We start from the raw sequence: 9,538 nt of genomic DNA on the forward strand, positions 1-9,538 counted from the left end.
TGAGACTTTTGACCAAAGCACTTGCATGTGGCCTCTTCAGGGTGGCTGTTTTAGGGTTATCAGACTTTACTTGGCCAGCTCAGGGCTCTCAGGTAATTTGTCTCAAGAGATCCAGATGGAAGCTTCAAGGCTTCTTAGGACTTGTCCTTGGAAATGCCAGAATGATACTTCTGTCACATTCTCTTGGCCAAACAAGTTCCTCTGGCTGAGACTCAAGGTGAAGGGAATTAGGCTGCACCTATCAATGGAAGGAGGGGTAAAAATTATATGTAATCTACCACAGTGGTTACATATATTTTGAAAGGATATGCTTTCTCTTTCAGAGGTACATACCAAAGTTTTTACATGTGAATGGTATGATGTCTGGGATTTACTTCAAAGTAATTGGGGTGAGGAGGGGAATTAAACAGGATAAGCCATAAATTTATCATTGCTAGAGCTAGATGATGGGTTCCTGAGAGTTCATTGTGTTATTCTATTTTTATAGGTGTTTGAAATTATCCAAAATAAGAAACATAAGAATAAAGATTAAGCTCCCCCTTCCCAAAAAAAACCAAAAACAAACACACACACAAAAAAAACACCCTTCTGTAGTATGAAAGACAAGACCACCAGAAATACCTCTGGTACTATGTATTTGGTGTATCTTTATTGGTATTAGACATTGAGAGAGTGTAAAAAAATTACTATTGTGGTAGGAAGTCAGGTATTTGATGTTTGAAAGAGAAATTCGAATGTTTTTAAATTACTGATGTGCAATTTTATGTACAGTGTGAATTTGAAATATTGTCTGTAAATATTTCTCTCTTTTCCACATCTAGTGTGGCTAGAGAGCCATCTGGTTCCTGAGTAGGATGGGGATTGAGAAAACGAAAGAAAGGGACAGACACAGAGATGGAAGGAAAAGGCTGGGGTCGGATGGGACCACTGTCCTCTGACAAGGACAGGAACAGAAACCCCAAGCCAATACAGCGTGCTTATTTTACACAGCAAAAAACAGGAAGTTTTACTAAAAGTCAAGACAAAGGAGATTATGTGCATTCTTGGTTGGTCCAATTCATTCCTGGTGCTTGGCTGGATTTAAATAACAAAACCCACTCCCTGGAACCTGGGCTGAAGGTCAAGCTGACAACACTTCTGCCTTTTGGCAAAGCGTGTTTCCAGGACGTGGCTTTGCCAACGCCACTGGATTCAGCTGACAATAACTAAAGAAATGCCCATGTGCCTTCTCAGGCACTCTCTACAATTGCCATTCATTTTAATGTTCTGAAAGTGCTTTCTATACCTAGTACAATACAACCTCAATTGGGTGCTTGACTATATTATTACTTTTAAATAGCTCTAATGATATAATTACCTCAGGAACACAGTCAACTATTTTTCAGTTTAAAATTAACATTCTATAATAACCCACTTTTCTTAAGGCACAATACCATGACTAATTTTTTCCATTCTTTTAGATCTCTCACAAAGTCTTTAATAAAAGCAAAGTTCAAATGAATAACTAAATGAAAGAAGGAATTGCATTACATCAGAATATGTAAAATGCACATGGTATTTTCAGTTTCTCTAAAATATACTCTATAACTACTTACTCTTATATTCACTATATCTAATATTGATTGGACAATCTGCAACATAAATAATCCATTCTTATTGATCTCTCTTTATGTATAAAAACACAAAGGCCAGGCCACTCATCTATGCATTACTAACTATATAACTACCACATTAATATTGTGCCTTATGGAGGATCCAAAATCTACACAGTACCTGTACAACAGGATTTGATGCTAAGAGTTATTGCTACGCTGCAGTGAATGGGAGTCCCAAATAGAAGGTTCCAGCTTCATTTGACAGATGTGCAGTGGTTCAGAGGAAGAACAGCTTGAGGAGAAGCTAAATGACTTTGACATTGGTGCCTTGTTTGCACGCACCAACTTTCAACACTACCAAGGCCCTTCATGGAAGAGTCTCCTTCCCACAAGGCTCCATATGACGCCAAAGTAAGAGAACTAGAAAATAAATTAAAACTCATAGCCATATGGCCTTGGGGAAGGCACTTAGTCTTTCTGTGCCTTGGTTTCATGATCTCTGTAATAAAGATTACAATCTCTGTCTGACTCATAGGACTCTCAGGGACGTCAATTCATATAATGTTCTCTAACATGTTGTGAAAACTTTATAGTTCTTTTTAAGTATATTACTAGAAGTAGTATTCTGCATACATAAAATATTTTCTGGCCAGGCCAGTGTAGCTCAGTGATTGATTGTCAATCTATGAACTAGTAGGTCAGGATTCGATTCCTGGCAGGTTTCAGGCTTGATCCCCAGTGTGGGGCATACAGGAGGCAGTTGATCAATGATTCTTTCTCTGGAGGGGGGCAAAAAAAAAAAATCAATAAAATATATTTTTAAAAAAATGATTCTTTCTCATCATTGATGTTTCTCTCTCTCTCTCTCTCTCTCTCTCTCTCTCTCTCTCTCTCTCTCTCTCTCTCTCTCTCTCTCTCCCTTTTTGAAATCAATAAAAATATCTACAAAAATTTTTTTCTTAACAAAAAATTAGAGCTTATTTTTTTTATCAGAACAGCCTATTCTTCATTCTCAATCTCTTTAATATCCTCCATTATTTTTCTTTAGAAAATCAGATGCCATTATTTTTTAAAATAGATTTTTTTTTAAATTAAATGGACATAGGAGTGACTATTCAATATACATTCTCTCTAGCTGAAACTGGTTTGGCTCAGTGGATAGAGCATTTGTCTGCGGACTGAAAGGTCCCAGGTTCGATTCCGGTCAGGGGCATGTACCTTGGTTGTGGCACATCCCCAGTAGAGAGTGTGCAAGAGGCAGCTGATCAATGTTTCTCTCTCATTGATGTTTGTAACTCTCTATCCCTCTCTCTTCCTCTCTGTAAAAATCAATAAAAATATATTTTATATATATATATTCTCTCCTTTTATTCCAATTGAACCAATATTTTATTCTCAGTGACAATGTACCCACTAAAAGGCTGTATTTCCTGCCATCCCCCCATTATAGGTAGTTATGATCTCATAACTATGTCCATGATTTTAGCAGATTATTTAGATTTGTAGGTAAACATCAAGACAATCAGCTTGAGTAGAAATCACCACATTTTCCTGTCATGTCTCTCTTCACTGTGTGTCTCTCTGCCAGGCTTACTTTTCTGTGAAGATACCAAACTTTTTCCAAAATTTCTGTTAGTTAGCTGTCAAACATGGAAAAATTTGAAGGGTTTATTCATATTAAAGTGTTAATGGATAATAGTAAGTTAATATTCAAAACTCTTGCCCTAACCGGTTTGGCTCAGTAGATAGAGCATCCGCCTGGGGACTGAAGGGTCCCAGGTTTGATTCTGGTCAAGGGCATGTACCTTGGTTGCAGGCACATCCCTAGTAGGGGGTGTGCAGGAGGCAGCTAATTGATGTTTCTCTCTCATTGATGTTTCTAACTCTCTTTCTCCCTGCCTCTGTAAAAAAAATCAATAAAATATATTTAAAAAATACTAAAAAAAAATACAAAACTCTTTACAGATGGTTAAATTTAATATAATTCCCCAATCAAAAGAAGAGCTAAGAGAACTCAATCCCCATATGCCATAATAAAAATCAGATAATGTCTAAAATCGATAAATGAAGAAATAACATTATGATCTGTAACAAACAAAATAAACAGCTAAGAGATTACAAGCACAGAATGAAGAGCAGTGAGTGGGAGAGAGTCCTATTGTTTTCCTTAAGGGATAGATTATTTCTATGATATTCTAAACCTTTAAGCCTTTTGCTACTTCTGCTACCTTTCCAAAGAGTAAATTGCTTTTAAAATAATTTTTTGGATAGTTATTGTTACACAATAATATTTTCAGTGTTTCCATTCCATCTTATGCATAGCTAGTCCCTATTTTGTATGAATAATCCTCACAAATATCATTAAAAATGCATTTATTATATAATTCAACACCTTAATTTTGTGCAAGTATGTGCCTGTTTCTATTTTGCTGACCTTAACTTGCCCTCACAGAGAGAAGTTGGAGGCCCTTGTTGTCAGAAGAGTATGAACAGTCATACCTGTCAGGCTCCTGGTTCCTTCTGAGCAGATGACCGTAGGAGGGTCTTTGAATATATATCTTGACTTGCTTTGTCATTTGGCCACAGCTGAAATAAAGCAAAAATTGGTTTGTTGACCAAAGGCAGCCAGTTTATAGGTGGAGGCAGCCCTATCCCCAAAATCAATCCACCTGGGACAATCTATTTTGGTGGGCAATTCATGGACCCAAATAGATTCTCTCTTAGGAAGAAGATATGAGTGCAAAAGGAAGAGCGGTTGGAATAAGTGGAGAGCAAACAATTGATATGGAGGCCTAGTAGAGGGAGACACGTACAAAGAGAACATCTAAATTTCAATTAGAGTGGCGTCATAAGAATAGGAGTCATGGGTCTGCTTCTGAGGTGGCCACAAGCCCAGTGGGCAACACAATTATTGTTGATTCTGTATGATGTTAGGTATTACATGTGGTCAGTACATCAGCTGCTTAGAGGTCTTCTTTGTCTCCTGGATTGCCTATTTTTATAATCCTCGAATAAACATCTCCTATCTGTGCGTTCCAGTATGAAAAACACCAGTGGAGGTGGCTATGTGCTGCAGGATCCATCTCTTCCTTCCCCCAGCACTATCTTCTCAAGAGCACAGCCTTTGACTCTCTAGCTCCTGGGAGAGAATCAACACCAAGGTCACTGTCCTGGAGCAGTGAGGGAAGGAGGGAGGAGGTGGGGAACCATGTGGTACTGGGGTACTGACAATGGCAGTGGCAGCAGCAGTAGCTGCTGGTGTCCATTCCATCTAAAGATGGGCTGGGAGGAGGATGGGACTGAAGTTGCCCTTGTCTCAATTGGGACAATATAGAGGACCAGAGCTCCTAAGTGAAGACTGTATTCTTTGTTGTGACTGGAAAGCAGTTTACTTTCCCTTCTGCTTATCTCTGTTTCCCTCACTCACCCATAGGTGGTACACTAACAATAGCCCCACCGCACCCTCACCATAAACTTCCTCCATGCAAACCTCAGATTCCCAGTGTTTTCTCTGGAATGCAACCTGAAACAACACATTCGTTCTTATGTCAAACTAGTGACCTGTTGCATGAAATTTGTGCACATCAAAAGGAGATTAATTAAAGGAAATAATTTAATATTGCTATTTGCCCTTTCTCTATAATAGAAGTGTCAGAGATGAAAGAAAATTAATAAAATGTATATGAAAACCTTCCTCCTGTCAGAGTCTGGGGCACACCACGGGACCTAAAGTAAAGTCCCCACCCACCCACATGCACCTCAAAATAGTATGAGATCCAGACCTGGCTGCACACCCCCCCTCCCCCCATTGGGCTAGATCCAGACCTGGCCAGTCTCACCCTTATTAAGCCCTGCTGGACAGGGAGCATAGCCTCAGGTCCCCTGGCCCAGTGCCAGGATGGGGGCATGGCCTGAGATCCTCCAGCCTGGCGCTGGGGTGGGAAAGCAGCCTGAGGTCCCCCAGCCCAGCACCAGGATGGGAAGTGCACCTTGAGGTCCCCTGTCAAACCCCATGGGGGAAGGGAAGGGCAAAAGGTGTAGCCTCAGGTCCCTGCTAATTGCCAGTTAAGGCTCCTTATGGGAACTTGGCCTCAGATGTGGGTGAAGACATCTTTGTGTCAGAGTGATGTTCAATTAGCATATTCCCTCTTTATTAGATAGAATAAGACAATCTAGCCACCTGTTTCTGTCACCCTTCCAACCACATTTCTGAAAGTTCTTGCCAGACTTAAATTTTCTTGCCAGCCATCAAGTTTCTCTTCTCAAATCTAAGTCATTCATGAGCACTGGTGAATCCAGGCAGCTCAACTTCAATAAACTTCACCAGTACATATATGGGAAATATTTGCTAGAACATGCATTGACCCATAAAAGCAGCAACTACTTTCTCAGTTGCCTTTGCCATTGTACAGCTGAGCCTCTGCTATCACTGGCCAGCTTGAAACAATGAAGGTATAACTACAGCACGGTACAGCAACCAATCCTCTGTCTTGGACCCAAGAATACCCTTCTAGAGTGGGTCTGGTCATTGAGTCATCTTGGCAAGGATAGCTTTATGTAAACCAGAGTTCTGCATTAAAAAAAAATTGATTGGTTGATTTTAGAGAGAGAGAAAAAGGGAGAGAACAAGCAAAGATTTGTTGTTCAATTTATTTATTCATTGGGTGATTCTTTTTTCAAAATATGTTTTATTGATTTTAGAGAGGAAGGGAGAGAGAGATGGAAACATTGATGAGAGAGAAACATCAACATCAACTAGCTGTCCCTCACACACCCCCTAGTGGGCATTGAGCCTTCAACCCAGCCATGTACCCTGATGGGAAATCGAACCTGTTACCTCCTGGTGCATGGGTCAATGCTCAACCCCTGAGCCACACCTGCCAGGCTATCGGTTGATTCTTATATGTGCCCTGACCAGGAATCAAACCCAGAACTGAGTATATTGGGATAATGCTCTAACCAGCTGAGCTACCCAGCCAGGGCTCAGAATTTGGCATTTTGTCTTACATAATTTTTAGATAATGTCTATGTAACTGCACAGAAAAATTATTTTCTTTAGTCTGTCCTTTATTTTCACTTTTTTTTTCCTTTGACACAAACTGGCCTTACCCAGCACCCTGACTCACCCACCTTCCTCTCCCTTGTTTAATCATTAAACTCTCAGGACAATGAGGCTGTGGTCAGCATCCAGTAGTCTTAGGAACAAGTTTCTGGGTCTATTGACTAAGAGACAGAGTTTTCAATCAATCTGAAGAAAATATCTTGGTCTCAGTTGTATTTCAGATCCAGACCCAGGAAAGTGGAATGATCCCACAAAACAAATCCTTGTAAAGTCGGACAGAACAACTCCATGGCCAACATCAAGACCAGATGCAATGATGAGTCACCCCCATCCTCACACCAACCAGTCAGTAGAGACCACAACCCTAACTCCTTTAGTCACTATGATGAAAGATTGTTTTCCCTATGTAATCCATCCCCAGAAAGCCATTGGCAAGCCAGGTCTTTGAGCATGAGCTACCTGTGACTCCGGGCATGGTGCCATCTCCTTAATAAATCCTACTTTCTTGGCTTCAAAACACCTGTTAGTTTCTTATTGGGCTTTGATGTGTGTAGGCAAACAGACCTCTTTAGTCTGGTAATACCTGCAGTACTGCAGCTGGAAACCCAAGCTGGAGAGACTCCGCTGCTATAAGTAAGAATAGCAGACTAGGCATCTCACATCAATGCAATCAAGCAGGTGGATTATCCTTGTGGGAATCTAGCTGGGTTCAAAATTCCTGTGCCAATGTGATATCTTTAAAGGTAAGCCAAGAACTTTATCTCCCATTCAATCACCAAACATTAACAATGATGGAATTAGGTAAAACACATTGGCTGTATGTTATGCATTATTATCAGTGTACAAAGTGAGGTGATGTGATTAAGAATAGTACATTTCTTTTTTTTATGGAATATTTTATGGATTTGTATGGCATCCTTGTTCAGGGGCCATGCTAATCTTCTCTGTATCATTTTATTATTGATTGATTGATTGATTGATTGACTGATGCATATGTGCTGCTAAGGCAAGCACAGAATACTACATTCCTTGAAATGAACTTGCTAATCATTATGAACCTATCTCTTACCAGAATGGTGAGAAATTCAACTTCAGTGACTTTGGGGGCCTAGCTCTCAAGGAGAGATATGCAAAAGTCCTGGGCTGACATGGTGCCACACTAATTATTGTTGATTCATTCACTGCACAAGCTGCATTCATGTCCTGTGGCATTTCTGCTTCAGTTCTCCCCTCCCACAAAGCTATTTCCCATGCTATCCCAGTGCCACAAGGCAGCAAGGTCAGGGCCCAGGATTGCAGAAGTGCCTCAGAGAACATTTTTCCCCAGCCTGGGCTTCATCAATCAATATTTCCTCCTCTTCTCCTCAAGGAAACCTAGCAGAAGCCCCCTCTGACATTGGGTTTCTACCAGATCAGCAGGATTCCTTAGCCTCATGCTGTTTCTACTTTCAGCCCAATGTAAGCCCAGAATCAGAAAATGGATGATGAGGGAAGGGAAAATATTGGAAGAACAAACAGAATTTAGTGATTCAATAAATTATCCTGCCACCTTCCAATGGCTTTCCTTTCACTCAGCGACAATTGACCTATAAAGTCTCACATGACTTGGCCTTCTGTTCCCCCTCAGACCCTGATCTTCCTTTGCACCCCCTCGTAATCCCACTGTAATCACACTATGCTTCTTCATGTTTCTTGAATTTACCAACCTTTCTCCTTATCAGAGCCTGTTGTAGTCAGACTCCAGAAGGATCCCCCATGGGCCCATCTCATGGTATTTATGTCCTTACAGAGTCCCTTCCTGCACTGAATAGGGTTGATTTTTGTGTCAACTTAAGAAACATTAAAAGAGTTTATTTGAGCCAATCTGAAGACATATGCCATGGAGCAAGATCTCAAATGCTCCAGAGAATAACAGTTTTGAGTCTTCTTCCATGTACTGAAATTAAGAAGCAAATTTAAGGAAGACTACATAGAGGGAGAAAACAAGGTGGGATTAGATTATAGCAAGCATGTCAAACTCGCGGCCTGAGGGCCACGTGTGGCCCACAACAAATATTTTTGTGGCCCAGCCAATATAACAGTATGTAAAAAACACTTTTTAAAAATACATGTTATTGATTTTTTACAGAGAGGAAAAGGGAGGGATAGAGAGTTAGGAACATCGATGAGAGAGAATCATCGATCAGCTGCCTCCTGCACGCCCCCCACCAGGTATGTGCCTGCAACCAAGGTACATGCCCTTGACAGGAATAAAACCTGGGACCCTTCAGTTCACAGGCCGATGCTCTATCCACTGAGCCAAACCAGTTTGGGCTGTAAAAAACATTTTAATAAAAATTTCATAACTTAATTTTTATAATATCCTGTTATACATAATTATTAATAATGAACTACAAAGTTTGCTAATGACTGATTACTATATAATTGTGTTGCATTTATTTCCCTTATGCGCCTTACCCACAGGCACACTATTTCTCTCCAATAATACTAGCAGCAAATATTTTAGCAGCCCATTGCCTCATCATTAGTTTTGGACTGACTTGTTTGGTGTGTGCAACAGGACATATTTCGCTTTCGAAAAACAAGAAAAATAGGTTTATTTGCATTACATTTATTAATTTGTGCAGTTATTCAGTGGTAAATTAACATTCAAGAAAAAAATATTAATTTTCATTAAAATGTTCTATTATCTTATGTTCTATTACTCATTTATTTCAGCCCTTTGTATCCAGCATGTCTCTATCAAAATAAACCTACGTTTCTATGAAAATTGAAACTTTTGCTTTTTTTTGCGGCCCACGTACATAAACTTAAACCTTGTTTATTTGGCCTGTGTTAGCCTTTGAGTTTGACATGCTTGGATTACAGGATGGTGAAAATT

General features: G+C 40.0%; 1 pseudogene; it reads right to left on the bottom strand.

The window, feature by feature from the left end:
* Positions 1-7,538: 7,538 nt before the first annotated feature.
* Positions 7,539-7,621, bottom strand: LOC118710100 (annotated as a pseudogene).
* Positions 7,622-9,538: the final 1,917 nt, after the last annotated feature.

Source organism: Pipistrellus kuhlii, unplaced genomic scaffold (assembly GCF_014108245.1).
Source record: "Pipistrellus kuhlii isolate mPipKuh1 unplaced genomic scaffold, mPipKuh1.p scaffold_m20_p_7, whole genome shotgun sequence".
Classification (NCBI taxonomy): Eukaryota; Metazoa; Chordata; class Mammalia; order Chiroptera; family Vespertilionidae; genus Pipistrellus; species Pipistrellus kuhlii.